This window comes from Neofelis nebulosa, chromosome 7 (genome assembly GCF_028018385.1).
Source record: "Neofelis nebulosa isolate mNeoNeb1 chromosome 7, mNeoNeb1.pri, whole genome shotgun sequence".
Classification (NCBI taxonomy): domain Eukaryota; kingdom Metazoa; phylum Chordata; class Mammalia; order Carnivora; family Felidae; genus Neofelis; species Neofelis nebulosa.
The window spans coordinates 12,681,654-12,697,856 of record NC_080788.1 but is presented as its reverse complement, the minus strand read 5'-3'; the positions used below and the strand labels follow the sequence as shown (position 1 = coordinate 12,697,856).

Below are 16,203 nucleotides of genomic sequence, written 5' to 3'. Positions count from 1 at the left end.
CACCTCCGGACCGTCAGAAACCATCGCTTTCTTTTAGGTGCTCAGACGCTTGGCTTCTTCAGATGACCCCTTACTCCTGTGGTCCCCCGGAAGCCAGCACCCCCTTCAGCCTCTCCCCACGGAGTTCCAGTTGCCTTCACGGTGAGTCCTTCCAAACGAGTCCTTAGATAACCTCACATCTGGATTCACACAGGGCCCACCACTGGTGCACAAAAACAACCTTCTTTGCCCCAACGCACTCTGGAAACGCTATGCAGGCAAAACAGCCACCTTCACCCACACCTGCCTGGCTCGTTTCCTGTCTTTTACTCAAAATAGGAGTCAGGCACCAGCCACTGTGGTTCTTACTGAAAGTGACATGTGTAACTTTTTTTACACGTTTTTGTTGACCTGAAGTGATCAACACCACACACACACACACACACACACACGTGCGCGCGCGCGCACGCGCGCTTCTTGCTCTGTATGAGGAAGTAAAGTGTCCTCAGCAAAGTTCTTTTCAAGAAAAATTCTCAAAAAAATTGCCTTCAAAGTCTGGTGTGTGTGTTTTTTTTGTTTTTTTTTTGTTGTTGTTTTTTTTTGGCTATTAGATACATTTACTGCTATGCTTGTCCGCTTTTCCTTATTGATTTTGATGTGATGTGCTCCCCATTTCAAATTGGGCTCTTGAAGTCTTCGATATTAGCATGCAACGATTTCTCTTTCAATTCAGTTGATATTTACTCTTACATTTGGAGGACTTTTTTTTTCCTAAAGGTTACTTATTTGTTTTTAAGTAATCTCTCCACCCAACATGGAGCTCGATCTCACGAGCCTGAGATCAAGAGTCATAAATGCTCCTCTGACTTAGCCAACCAGGTGCCCACCCCCCCCTTTGGGGGGTAACTTTCATGGGTGTTTTCAAATGTTTTACATATGTATATGTATTTTTGGTAATTTACCCTTACCAATACCTTATACCCTTCTTTGTCTATTGTAAGAGTTTTTGACTTCGAGTCAATTTTTTTCAATTATTATAGACCTCACATCTCTCTTCTCTTTCACTCCTTACCTAGAACATCTTTTCTCATACTTTCATTTTCACCTTTTCTCAACGTGACATCTAAAGCAAATTATATGTGGACAAGATAAAATTGGATCTTGGTGTTTCCCTTCCATTCCGTCACTCACTGAATTTTGGAAAGTTTAACACATTACCTGTAATTACTAAAGAGGACCTCTGCCATTTTTCTCTTTGATTTCTTTTTTTTTTTTTTAATGTTTAGTTATTTTTGAGAGAGAGAATGAGCAATCCAGTGGGGGAGGGGCAGAGAGAGGGGGACAGAAGATCCAAAACAGGCTCCATGCTGACGGCACAGAGCCCAGTGCAGGACTCAAACTCGCAAACCGTGAGATCATGACCTGACCTAAAGTCAGACCGCATAACTGACTATGCTACCCGGGCACCCCTCTCTTTGATTATATTTGTCTACTCCAATACTATGTTCTTTTGAGTTTCATTGATTTCATTGTTGTGAGCTGTTTTCCCTTTATTTCCTATCGTTTTTGAATACATACCTATATACTTTAGATATTTAGTTGTTTCTTAAATATTGCACCGATCACAATTGATCTCCTAAATTTATAGCAGTCAGTGAATTGATATTTTAGCTTCGACACACACACACACGCACACACACAGCCTATTGCCTTCATGCCTCAACCAGAAATAGAAAGGGTCCCTGTAAAAGTTGTGCCAGGAAGTGACGTGAAGGGAAGACATGTTATATTGTTGCTTTGAGAATGATGTGTTTGATGCTCAGACTGAGGGCTCAGATCACTTTACATTGTAACTGTCCCCCCTCCAAGAAGCCCTAGGCCCTTAATGGTCCCCAGCATCCCCCCCAGACGCTTCTTGACCACAGAGCCTGCTGTGCTTCTCTGCTCCCCGAGTTATGTCCTTCCTATGCCCCCCACCACCTCTAGCTCCCACATTCACACACCGTTTCCCCCTTACCCTCATATTTATAAGACTGTCAGTTAACCTCGCCTCTGGAATTGCCACATTCCTCATGAAAGAGGCACAGAAGCATCTTATAAGCCGTTACTGACTGGAAGGGGATGCCCAGCTTCCTCACCACGTGAGCTTTTCAGCGGCAATCTGCTCCCACATCGCCAGGTAAGCACCTTCTTCCACAGAGAACACTCATGACCACATCCCATCAAATGTCAAGGTTGTCTGAATGGCTGCCTGGGTCCCTAGGGACCTCGCCTGTCACAGAACACGGTTCCATGGACCCCGAGAGGAGCAGAAATGGCCACGGCGCAGACTCTGCCTCCAGGCCCAGGTAGGAGAATTCACCACAGAGAAAATAAGAACTTTGATTTATTTATAACTTTTATCCAGTTCATATGTTTAAAAAAAATAGGATAGTTTTTAAAGACCCAGAGTTCTGATCCTAGCCCCTTATATCCCTGGCCATCAAGGAAAGAAACTATTCTCCTTCGCAATAATTTCTGACACATTATCTGCAGGCCAGTGTTGATCACACACAAGCATGTCATGGGGGTAAATAGGCCTTAGATCAGTCTATGAAAAATAGGATATTGGGTGGAATGTCTTCTCTGGTCCCTCCCCAATCTAAAGACCCAATCTGATCACAAATAGCTTAATTTTCCTTTTGTTTCTTCAGTTGGGCCATGAATGAGCATTGACATGGAGTTGAAAGGGAAAGACAGGTGGGCCTTTAAAGGCAGTGAGTTCTAGACTCTCCAGAATCTTCTGGGGTCTCCAGTTCCATACCATGTCATGCATCTATCTCCACCCAAATCCGAGGACTTGATGAAATTCTGAACAGATATCTTGTCTTCGGGTTTCCTTTCACTGAGGGGCCTCTGTGCTGGGAGCAAGTGAGCAAAATCACAGGACAGCAGCACTGGGAAATCTTCTCCCCAGCTGTGCTTATCAGAGGCCTCTTCCCTTCCATAAACAGCACCAGATGGAGTTCAATTAGGATCTTAGAAAGTAAATAACTCAAAACCCAAGTTGGTGTTTTTCCTGTCACCCAATGGACAAGAGGCTGTGAGAGAAAAATACAGGACATTAAACAAGATTACTTCCCCGGAGACTGAGAGACAAGCTGAAAGTGTCCTGGCTGGGCAGAAGTGAAGCTCTTCAGTTAAGGCTTACTTCACACTGAAGGCCATCTGAGGTCTTGGAACACAGTGGCCTCCACTGGCTACCAAAGTCTCCTTTCTTCAGAGCTCACATTTGTAAACATATTTTTTTCTAGAGAAAAAAAAAAATGAATAGCCTGAGTTTCCTTCATACCCTGTGGGCAGAGACCCGAGGCAGCTGGGGTCATTTTCCCAGTGTAACTCATCCCCAGTGTAACTCAAGCATCCACCTAAAGGTAGAGGTAAGTTCTGTCAGCCCAGTTGGCTTATCCCAAATCATGCAACGTCCAGCTTCCAAGCAAATAGACTCCTGTATGTAAAACCTTCACCTTAAAGCCAACAACAACGGGACGTTATAGACATAGAAACAGCATCCCTGAAGGGTACCGATGTCAGCCATGTTCCAGGGAAAGGCCCTCCGTTAAAGGCATCCACTCACTGGACTGGGGTTGTACCACCCTCTGTGAGCAAACTGAGGGGTAATGTTCTCAGGTGCCATCTTATCTGTTGCCTGCAGAGACGTGATGAGACATAAAGTGCCTCTTAGCCTTACCCCTTCCAGCTTCTCCCCAGCAGAGGCACTAACGTAAATTACGGTTCAAGAAAATGATTTGACCAGGCACCCAGAACTTCCGTTCCCCTGTTGTCCTACTACATTCTCAAACAGGTAAAGCTAACATGGAGACATATATGCACTATGACTGAGAGGCAATCTTCAGGTAAACGGAGCGGCATTTAGAAACTTCTGCCAACTTAGGTTAGTTTAAATGAAAACAGCCAAAGCCGCTGTATTTTTCAACCATGTGAAATAATGCTGCTTTATTGTCTTAAAAAAAAAAAAAAGAAAAGGAAAACATTTAGCCCACCCCCTGCAAGTCTACCCAATCAGAGAGTTGGGATCCATCCAAACAGAACGGTAGGTGGCTGTCTCTCTTCTGCACAATGGATGCCCTTGAGGCAGGCATCACGATACTCTCACCCACAACCTCTGTTCATCTGGTTGCTCCAGTATGGCACTGAAACTCCCAGGAAACAGGAGCCCGGGGAAGCCAGCAAAGACAGGACAGGGTAAGCAGCTGCAAGATGTGACATAGAAATAAGATCCCTCAAGGGGCGTCTGGGTGGCTCAGTTGGCTGAGCATCCAACTTCGGCTCAGGTCATGAGCTCACGGTTTGTGGGTTCAAGCCCCACGTCGGGTTCTGTGCTGACAGCTCAGAACCTGGAGTCTGTCTCAGATTCTGTGTCTCCTTCTCTCTCTGCCCCTCACCCACTTCCCCACTTATGCTCTGTCTCTCTTTCTCTCTCTCTCTCGAAAATAAACAAAGAAAAAAATAATAATAAAATTTTAAAAAAAGAAAATAAACAAAGAAGAAGAAGAAGAAGAAGAAGAAGAAGAAGAAGAAGAAAGGGAAGGGAAGGGAAGGGAAGGAAAGGAAAGGAAAGGAAAGAAAAGGAAAGGAAAGGAAAGGAAAGGAAGAGGCTCCCTCACAGTAAATTCTGTGGGAGAGTCCGAAACACAAAAACCTCAGGGAGCTAAGCTTGATGAACATAAATTTTTCGTTCTTCCCATCAGAGCCATAGAAATACAGGTCCAAAGAACCTTGCACAAGCTAGGAAGTGCCCTGGGAGCTACTGGACTTAACCTAACTTCAGCCACAGACGTGATTAAGGAAAATCTGCACACTGTAGATTGGCAAATGCTGGGACTAGGCACATACTGGAGAGTTGGGGAGCAGGCAGGCAGGTCACACATGCTCACAGATTCACACATGCACACACACACGTACACACAAAGACAAATAAATATTAGGTCTACATAACCATGGATTCATCGACAGCATATCGCAGTTTCGTTGATAATGGTTCAGAATCATTGGAGCTTGCTTTGGGCACAGTTGGGCTCTCCAGTCCCCTGCCCTACATTTCTCTGAGTTTGAGCTTTAAACAATAGACCCAAAAGACACAACCATAGCACAATGATTACAGAGTCAAAGGATCAGAATCGGACTTCCTTCATTCTGTCATTCCATCTGACCCCTTGGAGTTCTTTGTGTTTAGTTTCAGAGGTGAACACAGCGTGATTCTTTAAGATGTAGGGGTTGGGTTTTTTTTTGGGGGGGGGGGGGGCTGGGGGGTGAAGGGCAAATATACATAATTAAGGTCATTATGCAATATTTTTCTGAAATTGAATATTATCTTGAAAATGAAATGTAACCTCTTTAAATTGATTTAAAACCAAAGAGGGCATCAAGATGACAATTTCTAGTCATTACACGATTACTGACACTAATTACTGGACAGAGGAAGAGGTATAAAAACTGACCCACTTCGGGCAGCCAATCCACCCGTTGTTCCTTTTCATTTGCGACACCCACTTCTTGGAATGTTGTCGCCCAGATAGCAACATGGCATGCACCTGCACGTCCTCCGGCGTCTTCCCAAGTGCCCCCAGTTCACCCAAGAAGTCTTCTTTGACCACAGCCAGCAGCTTCTGTCTCCACAGCCGGATTCACCTTCTGGGGTGGTTCCTAGTTCACTGTGCCTCTCCTTCCCTAAAAACTGGCCGCTCCCTGGGACAGCAAAGACTTCATTTGTTTTGTTCACGTGCTGGTTTGCAACACCCACAACAATGCCCAGCTTGCCCCCGAGCAGGCACTCAGTAATTACTCACCGAAAAATAATTATAATAAAAATAATAATAATGTAATTTCTGGGCCAATGATTGTATGACGTACACTTACTCGCTGACTTGGAATGCCACGTTCATTCAGTGAAATCACCGACTCAATATACTGAAGGATACGGGCCTTCGTTTATAATCTACAGGGTGGCCAGGTTGGTGGGGGGCGGGGGTAGAGAGCGCACAGATGAATTTCAGAAAACAGGAAAACCATTTTCAGAAGCGGCGAGTGAATGTGGAGACACTGCATTCGATTGCCCCGGCTCTGTAGGATGTTAGAGGCCTCACGCTGCCCTCCTTCGCCTTTGTCTTCACACCTTTAAAGAAAACCAAGAACACCAGTCAGCAAACACAGAACTCACAGGTCTCAGGGTTCCAGCTATAAAAAGTAGTAAAGACCAAAAGGAAGATTGCTAAGCCGCTGAACACAGCATGACATGATGTGAAACAATGGCGCTCTTGGCTGGTGGTGCCCTCACCCTAGTCTTTGCGCCACAATGGCAATGAACGGGGGGCACTTACCTTGCTTTGCTCCAAACAGTGATGCATCTATTGTACTCAAAGTCCTAAATGGAAATGACAGATAAGGCAAAAATAAACCCATATCTGGGCTTTGTATTCTTTATCGTTGGCCTCTTTGGCCACTAGCTTCTTACCGTTCAAAAGATTTCAAATTTAAAGCGTGTTTCAGAATCTAACAATGCAAGCTTTTACTTGCTAATCTTAGAGTGTGTGTGTGCGCATGCACACGGGAGTTTTTGTTTCTCCAAAATGAATTCTTCCAAATGCATATTAGAAATACCGTTCCAAGTGCACAAAGCTCTCACTGCAATTTTCATCGGAATTGGGTCAAAGGCAGGGATCCATTCGGGGAGGACTGACAACTTGGCAATGTGAGGTCTTCCTTCCATGAGATGCATTGAGTTCCCTCCATTCTTGTGGAGTCGGGAGTCTGCCCACACACTGCTGACAGGTGGCTGTTAGTGGAAAAGGAGACAGGTGCAAGACAGGAAATGGTTAGACCCTTCATGTCCGGCCCCCTGTCCCTGCACAATGCTCCCCTACAAGCCCAAGCAGCTCTGAGCTGGCCTCCCAGTTTCTCCTCCTGATTTCCTTTGCCATTCTGTCATTTCCGCTAATACTGAATAAGTTTGGTTTCCTTCCCTTGACCCACCTCTCCTTCTTGTTCAGAGCCCTTAGTTTCTCTTGGCCCCTTCTATACTTTTCTCTTCCAAATGCCTTCCTTAGTCCCTCCTCTTTACCTACACAAGGCCATTCATACAAGTTAACATTTTCCGTTCCAAAAGTCAAAGTCGCTTTTAGCTTGAGGGGTTTTCCATGGACCCTTGTGGAAGTGCCCTTGAACATGGGGCCCAGACTCTGCAAGGAATAGCCACAAACAGAAACCTATGGTGTCACAAAAGTCAGTCCCTTCTCCTTCTGACCTTCCCTTCCTGGAAGAAAAAGACCCTCTCCCCGCCCCCTTAACCATTTCCTTCCCTTCCAGAGGGTTCCCCTCTCAACTGAAGGGCATCTGAGAGCCCCTCCACTAGAATGTTTGTTTTGGCACTTTTGTCTTTTGAAAGAGTAGCTGAGAAAATGTCTTTATCGGGACATGATCTTGCCAAGTCCTGTTTAGGCAACATCTTCAACTGGTTGATGTTTATTTCCCCTTAAATTTTCTCAAAATCACCAATACAATAACAATCAGAAAACTCTACCTGGAAACTGTAGACACAGGCTGGGTGGTCACCAATGCCCAGCAGTGACACTATGATATAATGAGCAGCACAGCATCTTCCATGGGTTTCATATTAAAAGAGGAACCATGGCAATGTCTGATGCCCCACCGTCCAGCCCACCGTATACCTCCTCCCCAGAGTACGGCAGTTCCTGGATTCACTCATCTGCAGCACTTGTCCTGCTTCACTGTGAGCGTGGAATAAGATGGTTTTTTGCAAACCCACAGATAGTTTTCATCCCCATCTCCCAGACTCCTTTAGAGCCCAGAAATTGCAGGGTAACCTGGCAGTGCTCCCCCTGGATGCCTCCCATCTTGGAGTGTCCTTCAGTGCATCAAACATTTGGTAATTACCTACTGGATGGAAGTCACAGCTCTGAGTACCCCGGGAAAAGCATGTCTGCCTATTTCCAGAACTTCATGGCGAAGCTTGGCAAAGATTAAATAACGTTGACTATGCCCTTCCCTGAGGATGGGTCCCAGAAGGGTTCGTGTCTACTGAGCACTGCAATATGTACCAACTACCCCACACTAAACTTTCTCCAGCTTTTAAGCTTTACAAAAAACTGGAGTCTCTCCCACTCGTCTCCTACAGCTCAGCTCAGCCATCTTTTCTCCAGAGAATCACCTTTGTGTCCCTTCCACACCCCTCTCGCCTTGCACAGCTCTTCATGAGGCCAAGGTCACGTATTCTCAACATGGTCTTTAGCCACTGCCCCTCCCGGACAGACCTCGTGTACTACAGTTGTGTTAGACACAGAAACCAAATTGAATGCATAGAAAAAGTGAAAGGAAATTGTCAGTGAGTTCTTCCCTCCTAGATTCTTTGTCTGTGCATCTGTCTGTGCTTAACAAAATTCTTTCACATCATTTCATTGTATCCTCACCTCAGCTCTGTTGTGGTCAGTTGGATAGGTAGGCTTATCTTCATTTTACAAATGTAGAAACTGGTGCTCGCAGGGTTGCCTAAGATTGGGAAAGGAAATCATTTTCTAACCCAGAATACCCCCCACCTCCCAGACACCTCCATAACCACTTTTGAGTGGCCAAAAGTTGGCTTCATGTCAACTTATCAGAGAAGATCTTCATGACCTAAAGTTAGATGCCTTCTCTGTTATTCTTCCCCTCGGGGATTTTCCCCTTGGTGGCACTAATCCTAATTTGTAACTTTTTAAAAACTTTTGTCTCCCCAACTGAGTCATCAGCTCTGTTAATGCAAGTACCATTTCTATCACAGTGGCCATTGAAGTCCAGCATATGGAAGATGCTAGAACAAATATCTGCGGTCTTCTGACACCTGACTCTGTATCCTTTCCACTCTAATAAGCATTCGTGGAAAAGTTCTTCAAAATGATCCCAATATGTAATTCTGGAATTAAATCTCCTCATTACTATTAAATCATTAAACTGGAATGCCTACTTTTCGAGCAGTGTAGAGTCACATCGGTAGGAAATGTGCCCACAAAGTCCAAGAATTTTATGTAAATGGACAATGTCTCATGAAATCGTGATAGTATTTACTATCATTTGTGATGTGTCTGGCTGTTCTAAGTATCCTATATAAAAATTAACTCGTAAAATCCTCAACATTCTCTCAGGTAGACTCTTCCATGACCCCCCATTCTACAAGTGGGGAAATTGAGGGCTGGAAGTGCAAGCATTGCCTGCCCCCTGCCCCCCATCCTGGGGAGAACCACTCCAAAATTGTCCCTTCAGGGTCATGGTGGCCATCTCTGGTACCCACACTGAGTCTCCTGTTTCCCCCTGAAAACTTATTTCTTTGTCCCAATGTATGTCTTGCCTTGGAAGTCATGAGGAAGCCACACTCCAAAGGGGGTCTGAAAGTACTCTTTCTTCCCCGTCCATGGACTTAAGCCTGCACTTTGGCAGGACTGCTCTTTCTGTGGTAAGGCTTTACTGTGAGGGACTCCAGTTGGGGGCGGTCTGAAATAGCCAGACACAAGATGGCAGCCAGACCCAGTGCTTTGGCGAGGGGTGAAGGAGCCTGTCCGTGCTAGCTGTGGTATGCTGGCCCAGAGCGTAGTGGAGAGGATCTGATGGTTGCCTCTATCTGCTGAAGTCGTCTTAACCTGTGGCCCACGCTGACCCTCCCTGCTTCTTTCAGCCTGCCTCTCCACTGCCCCTTTTCTCTGGGCCCTAGGCATGCCCCATATGCTTTGAGCAGCTCTAAAAAAGGCTAGAGGGGCTTTAGAAATTTTCTCGGTGCCTGAATACACTTGGAACAACACTCCTGGAGTACTGGCCTGTTCCCTTTCAGATCCTCACCGGTTTCCCTTATGTGATCTTCTCCTCCCCTCTGATTGTTCTCTTACCTTGACAAACTCTTACTCCTTGCTTCTCCAAGAAACATGCCCATATGACAAGGGGCGGGAAATAGCTTCTATCTCAAGACCCAACAGGCCATGGAAGCTGGCCTTCTTGGAAGCCAGTGGTCAGAACTGGCCTTGCTCTTCCCTCTCACTACCTCTCCCAAATCGAGCTTGTTAGTCCCCACAACCTCCAAAGAGACCCCGCATCTCCTGTCCCTTGGTCTCCTTGTTCTCTTTCTTTATAATGTCCCTGAACTCACAGTCCATGGACCTGTAGACAGAGAAAATTCTCCCACCCAGCCTTGAACTGCCACAAGCTTCTCCATGCCTGTCCCCAACTCTCTGATGTGCCTGCCGTTGCCACCTAATCTCATGGAGTTTGCCAGAATCCTCCGTGGCCCTCCTGCCCGGGCTGAGGGCCCACATGCCCTTTCCAGAGGGCATTAGCACCAGACTAGTTTGCCCCCTGCTCCCTACATCTAACATGCAGGATGAAGGAGATGTGTTTGTGATTAAGGCAAACGGTCGTGGAGAAACACAGAGATACTCCTTCAAGGCTATTGTGACCCTACCACTCCCTGGCATCCCTCCCACTTCTCTGGCCATTCCTCCTCAACCTCCTTGGACAGATGCACCTCCCTGACCCCAAGGCACCCTCGCTTTTCTAGTCTGTCTCCCTGGCAAGTTCCACCATTCCTATGGAATAACTACATATGGCAGATAATTCACCAATGGCTATCTATAGGCCACACCTCTCCCCTGAGCTCTTGACCTGAATATCGCCTCCTTTCAAAGGCACCTCAACTCAACACGCTCCACGCCTGGCAGTTGTGTCCCCGCTCCAGTGTCTGCCTTCAGTGTTGGTCAACTGCCTCTGCAATCTACACCCACGGTCTGCCGTCCTCCTCTACGTGGGTTACGTTCTCAACCCCTTCTCCCCAAGCCCCTCCAATCCTAGACACTGGCCTTGCCTGATGGGTTCCCTGACCGATCCCCACTCCCCTCCCCCTTCTAACTGGTGTTAGAAGCTGGGGTCTTTTCCCAAAAACCACACAGCAGCTAGGGTCTTTTTCCAAAAACCCAAATGTGACCATTTCTCTCCGCTGCTTAAAATCTTTCCATGGTTCCCTGAGGCTTCTAGGACAAAACAGAAAATTTCAAACCCGATCTGTAAGTTCTCACAGCCTCTTGACTTTTATCCCCAGCTTGCATGGCTCACTCACATACCTCCCCACATCCAAGAGCCCCCTTCGTTAGACAAGGTGTTCTCTAAGGATCAGCACCCGTTTCTATTTGCCTGACACTTTTGGTATCCCCAGGACCTAGCTAGTGCTTGGCACATAGGAGTTCAACAGATATTAAATGAACGAATGGATGAATGAATGCATGAATGAGAGAGGAGCACACTATGCCCTGTCCCAGGAGCACCAAGAGTGGCCAGAATAAGACCCAGGGCCCAAAGCCAACTCGGAGCAGATGGGCCTTTAGCCCAGGGTTTTATTAAAGACACAATCAAATAAGAGAGGAAGCCCCAACTTGCACAGCTGAGATAGAACCTCAGAAGAAAGACGGCCAAGCCTGAAGGATTTAAGGGGTAGGGAAGACAAGCTCATATTTCTTAAAGATAAACACGTTTGTGACCAAGGGGAAGCCACTCTAAATGACACCTTTGCACTGTCTCTTTGAGCCATGAACATGGCCTTCCCTCCTCCTCAAGGTGTGGCCCCAGCCCTGGGATAGAGAGGCCGATGTGGTTCCAGTCTTAGGAGTAGACGCTGCTTTGGGACAGTTGCAACCAAGGGCTGCTGCACCCTGGGGTCAGAGTTGCCTTGCAGGGGCTGGACCACGTGAGGTGACGGGAAGTGCTTTGGTCCCCAATTTCCCTCAGCTGGGTCTGCCAAAGTTCCCACGAGAGGGTTCTTTTCAGCTAAGGCAGGGAGAGTCCAGTGAGGTTGTGAAACCACGCCAGAGGGCTCAGGCAGGCAGCCATGACTGCTTGAAAAAGTTGAGTAAGAATTTGGTCAGAAAATCGAATCGCCATGCATGGCTGTGTGGTTATTGAAGGCTGAGCCAACCGTCAAGGTGAAAGCCTGGACTTTGGGCTCAAAGCCTTGGAGTCCACCTAGCTGCAGAGGGCAGGCACCAACCCCTGAGAATTTTAAGGATAGAACATTCTGACGGCAGTTGAAGGCAACCGTTGGAGCCTTCCCTGTGTCCAGGGAAGGACACAGACACCCCAAAGAGGAGCTCAGAGAGCAGAAGTTCCCCTGAGGCCCCACAGCCAGGGATGGAAAAGGTTTCTGGAGACAGAACAGAACAGAAATGCAGGCATAGGAGCCTGCCAAGATATGGAAGAAGATCTGAGGGTCCGGGGCACATTGTAGGGGTGGGAACCCAAAGACGCCAATGGGCCAGAAGGCAAACTGGCCACTCTGTATGGCTCTGCTGGGGGCCTGTCCTGGAAAAGACAAGGCTCAGAGTCTTTTCTGCAGCCAATGGCTAACAGACTCTTTGCTCCACAAGCAGGGACCATGGCTGCTTCTGACTCTAGAGCTTTGCAAAAGATGTTCATTCGGAATCAGGATAACCTCAAGTCCAGAGGGGTCCTCTCTAGAGGCACAAACACAAGTTCCAAATACTAAACCCACTCATTCATTCATTCACTCATTCATTCGGTCACTCAACAAATACTTATTGGGTACTTATCGTGTGCTGGACTTGAGGAGTATAATAGTGAACAGAAGGACAGCCCCTGCCTAATGGAGATTACAAGTAACTCTGTAATACTTCTCCGTGTTAGGTATCTTAAAGGCACAGTTCATGGCACTTGGAGAGCTTTAAGCCCCAATGTAATGTAGGTATAGGGCTTCTCTAAGAACAATGGAGGTGGAATCTGGAAGATGAGTAGGAATTACCTAGTTGAAAAGGGTGTGAGGAGAGGGAGGGCAATGGTGCTCTAGGCAGAAGGAACTTCAGGAGAAATGTCTAAGTGCAGAGAAGAAACGTGGCAGATCTAAAATGCCCACAGTGGGGCAGGGGGCAGGAGCTCAGAGAGGCCTGGGAGAAATGAGACTGGAGAGGCAGGCATGGGCCAAACCACGAACGCTCATAAAGGGCAGGTAGAATTTTTATGTTGGGAGTTCATGTTGAATGGTTCTGGTCTCGATGCCGAAGGCAAAAACACAGGCAGCCATTGGCAAGACCTTTGCAGGAGGCAAATACACAAGGTCCAATAATGCACATCCTAGGAAAAGATGAGTGTATGTATATTCATAAGCAAGGGGGTCGGGCTCCATAATCCATCAGTAGTAGGGAATCCCTATGCTTATTCCCTGGGCATCAATTATGGAAGAGAAAACACACACACACACACACACACACACACACACACACCAGGCATCTCAGGCACAGAAACTTTGTTGTGGACGTGGGTCTATGTGCATAATTCTCCAACCCAAGTCTATGTATCAAGGTAAAGGACACGGATTGCCATCCTATTTGCAAATAAGGAACTAAGTCTTAGAGTTGTTAAGTGGCTTGCCGAAAGTCATAAAGGCACAGAATGAAGACTAGAAACTACCTTTCTAGCCCATGTCACAACACGCTTGCTCTAAATACGTCAGCCCCAGAAGAAGAGAGTAAACTAAGATTTATTTCCGCAAAAATAATTGCATTCCTATATGCTTAATGAAACAGTTGGATAATATAGTGACCAAGTTCCACCCCTACGTTTGTAACGAAAGATAATAAATAGTGGATGATTTACCCATCTTCAAAGTGATTCCCTTAAAGCAAAGAAGGCCTCAAAATTATCAAAGGGAAAAAAGAGAAGCAGGAAAAATTGGAGAGCTATTGCAGTCAATTGTAATGAGGTAAATGCGTCCAAATATCACGTGGGTTGGCGATACTAATTAATACTCAGCGGTGTCCATTGTAAGACTTGAAAACTTCATGCCGAAATTCATCTGGAAGATAAAGTTGTCACATCTATCAGAGAACGAATGCCTTGGCCACTCCACATTGACTGTAGGCAACATGAACATTACAACCACCATCCCGGCCCTTCTCAAGTGGGTTGATGAGGGAGGGAGAGTGGATTAGCAGTGGTTTGAAAAAGAGATTCTGATAAATACAGGCGTGATAGCCTGTGGAGGAAAACACAGGTGCTAGACACAGCCTTCTGGAAACTCCAGGCCCTGGGCCCTCCTACTCGCTGCTACTTACCAGCCAGCTCTGACATCCCCAAAACTATGCACCATGACCCCCTACCTCCCCGCCACCGTCACCTGCCAGAGCTTCTTGGGACAAGCTCTCCAGTGGCTCTCTGGTCCCCAGTCCCACGCAGCCCAGGCCCATACATATCACTCTGAGATTCTGTCCATCGGGACAGAATTTGGGACTCCCCCAAATCCAACAAGTCCTCAGCTCACTTCCTCCAGCTGACACATACCAGTAGCTTCACAGAAGCTCCATGGATGGTGCGTCCATTCGCAGCAACGTCCTAAGGTCCCCTAAAGCAACCAGGGCCCTTTCCAAACCAGGCGTTCTGCCTGGTTCCTGGCTGGCCTTTGGTCCCCAAAAGTGTGAGAACAAGAGAACCTTCAGAACCAAAATGGTTTAGCTGTTCCAGAAGGAGACACAGAGGCTCTGTGTTCCTTGGTCCTGACCCTTCCCACACGGGCACTGGCCCCACTCTGTGTTAACTCCAGAATGAACTGGACACAGTTGTGAGGCTCAAGGAAATGCAGCACGGCCCCCAGCTTTCTTTGAAGGAATATAGAATTGATCCGAGGGGTCCTCCTCCCCCTTCCCTGTCCCCCAGGGGAGGCTGCAAGGTGGCTGCTGCTGTGCCCGCATAGGGAGCTGGACGTCCAGCAAAGTCTCAGGGAGGCCAGGCCGGGCGTGGGAGGACCCGGCCTGCATCCCTCTCCATGGCTGTCTTCCCTGAACCCCTGCACCTGCCCCTCTCCATGATGTTTATGAGTTGTTGAGGTGAATGGTCGCTGAGCCCCGGCGGGAGGGGAAGGGGCAGGGAGAGGTGGGCATGAGGCAGAGAAAGAGAAGGCGTCGCCGGGATGACGCCTGTCGGCACCACATCCTGGGCACCGGCCTTTGCCCCCCTGCCTTCCTCCCGCCGGGCAGAGGACCCCCATCTTTCAGATCCCAACCCCTTTTCTCCACCCAGAAAACCCCTTCCATGTCACAGGCCTTCCCTGACCCTGAGAATCCAGAGAAGGGCGGGTTGTCACCCCCACCCCGCGATGGCTGGGGTTTTGTCTCTCCCTGCATCTGTTGGATGAGTCCCTTCCCCTTCCTTCTCCTCCCCTCCCTTTTCCTCTGCTTTCATGAGATGCTGTGAACCAAAAAAGAATGATAGTGATGCCTGTTCATCACTCTCATTTTCCTTGGCATACATCCACACCCCACCCAGGCCTCCCTGCCCCAAGAAATATTCAGCTTTGGGCATCATGACGTTTCGTGCCAGGGCAGAGCCGGGCCCAACCGCTTCTTCTAGAAGGTCCTTGCTTTTGACATTCCTTCCTTCTCAATCTTCTTTCAAAACCCATTTATGTGTTTGCCGCCCAGGGCACAACGAGAATTTCAGCAACCCGATGGAGGCTGTCATATAATTTCTCCTATGATATCTAAATGTTGCATGCTTCTCTATGTCAAGTTGAAATAAATCTCCCCAGACACTCCAAAAAAATCTTCAGTGCCTCGCACTACCCTCTACAAACGTTGACGAAGCACCCCGCCTTGTTGTGAGAATTCACGGAGGGGCCTCTGGGGAGACTCAGACGTGCTCCCCACAGCGGTAGACAAACTGGCTTATTCTAAGGAGCGAGGCGGGGGCTGGATTCACATTCTAAGTCTACCCGCTGGAGCTAAAAACCTGAGTGGGGCTCAGTTTAGCAAATCAAACACTTGCTTTCTGAGCACGTGCCACGGACTAAGCACCGTTTTTGATTTTGAAAAGTGTGAGGCCTTTAACGTGGGAATACGCAATGCACGCGGACAGGGTCAGAATTGTAAACTCACGTAAATATTTTCACCTGCTGAGCAGAAATACCCAGGCAGGGGCGGGGGGGCGGTGGGGGGGGGGGGGTAGAGTGGGCGCTCCTCTCAATCTGTTGGAGTGTTTTTATCCCATGGTTTGGTAGTGCTCCCCTTTGCCTGAAGCGGGATGGGAATAAAGAGAAAGGGCACAATCCTGAAGTGTTTGAAGCCCGTGAACAAAGGCTCAGCCACATCTCCCGGAGCCGACAGGGGAAGGTCGAGGTAGAATGAAATGACC

General features: G+C 47.6%; 1 long non-coding RNA gene across 3 annotated transcripts; it reads right to left on the bottom strand.

Annotated features, from left to right (window-relative positions):
* Positions 1-2,347: 2,347 nt before the first annotated feature.
* Positions 2,348-14,737, bottom strand: LOC131516092 (uncharacterized). Of its 3 annotated transcripts, XR_009263858.1 has the most exons (8): positions 14,359-14,737; positions 11,576-13,873; positions 8,466-8,544; positions 6,640-6,814; positions 5,893-6,154; positions 5,574-5,727; positions 3,170-3,268; positions 2,348-3,059 (listed from the first exon to the last, which is right to left on the bottom strand). It is a non-coding gene; the product is annotated as an uncharacterized LOC131516092 (long non-coding RNA). The 3 variants fall into 3 exon arrangements; XR_009263859.1 differs by lacking the exons at positions 11,576-13,873; positions 14,359-14,737 and adding exons at positions 8,802-9,893; positions 9,961-11,565 and having other exon boundaries at positions 2,348-3,268; XR_009263857.1 differs by lacking the exons at positions 11,576-13,873; positions 14,359-14,737 and adding an exon at positions 8,802-11,565 and having other exon boundaries at positions 2,348-3,268.
* Positions 14,738-16,203: the final 1,466 nt, after the last annotated feature.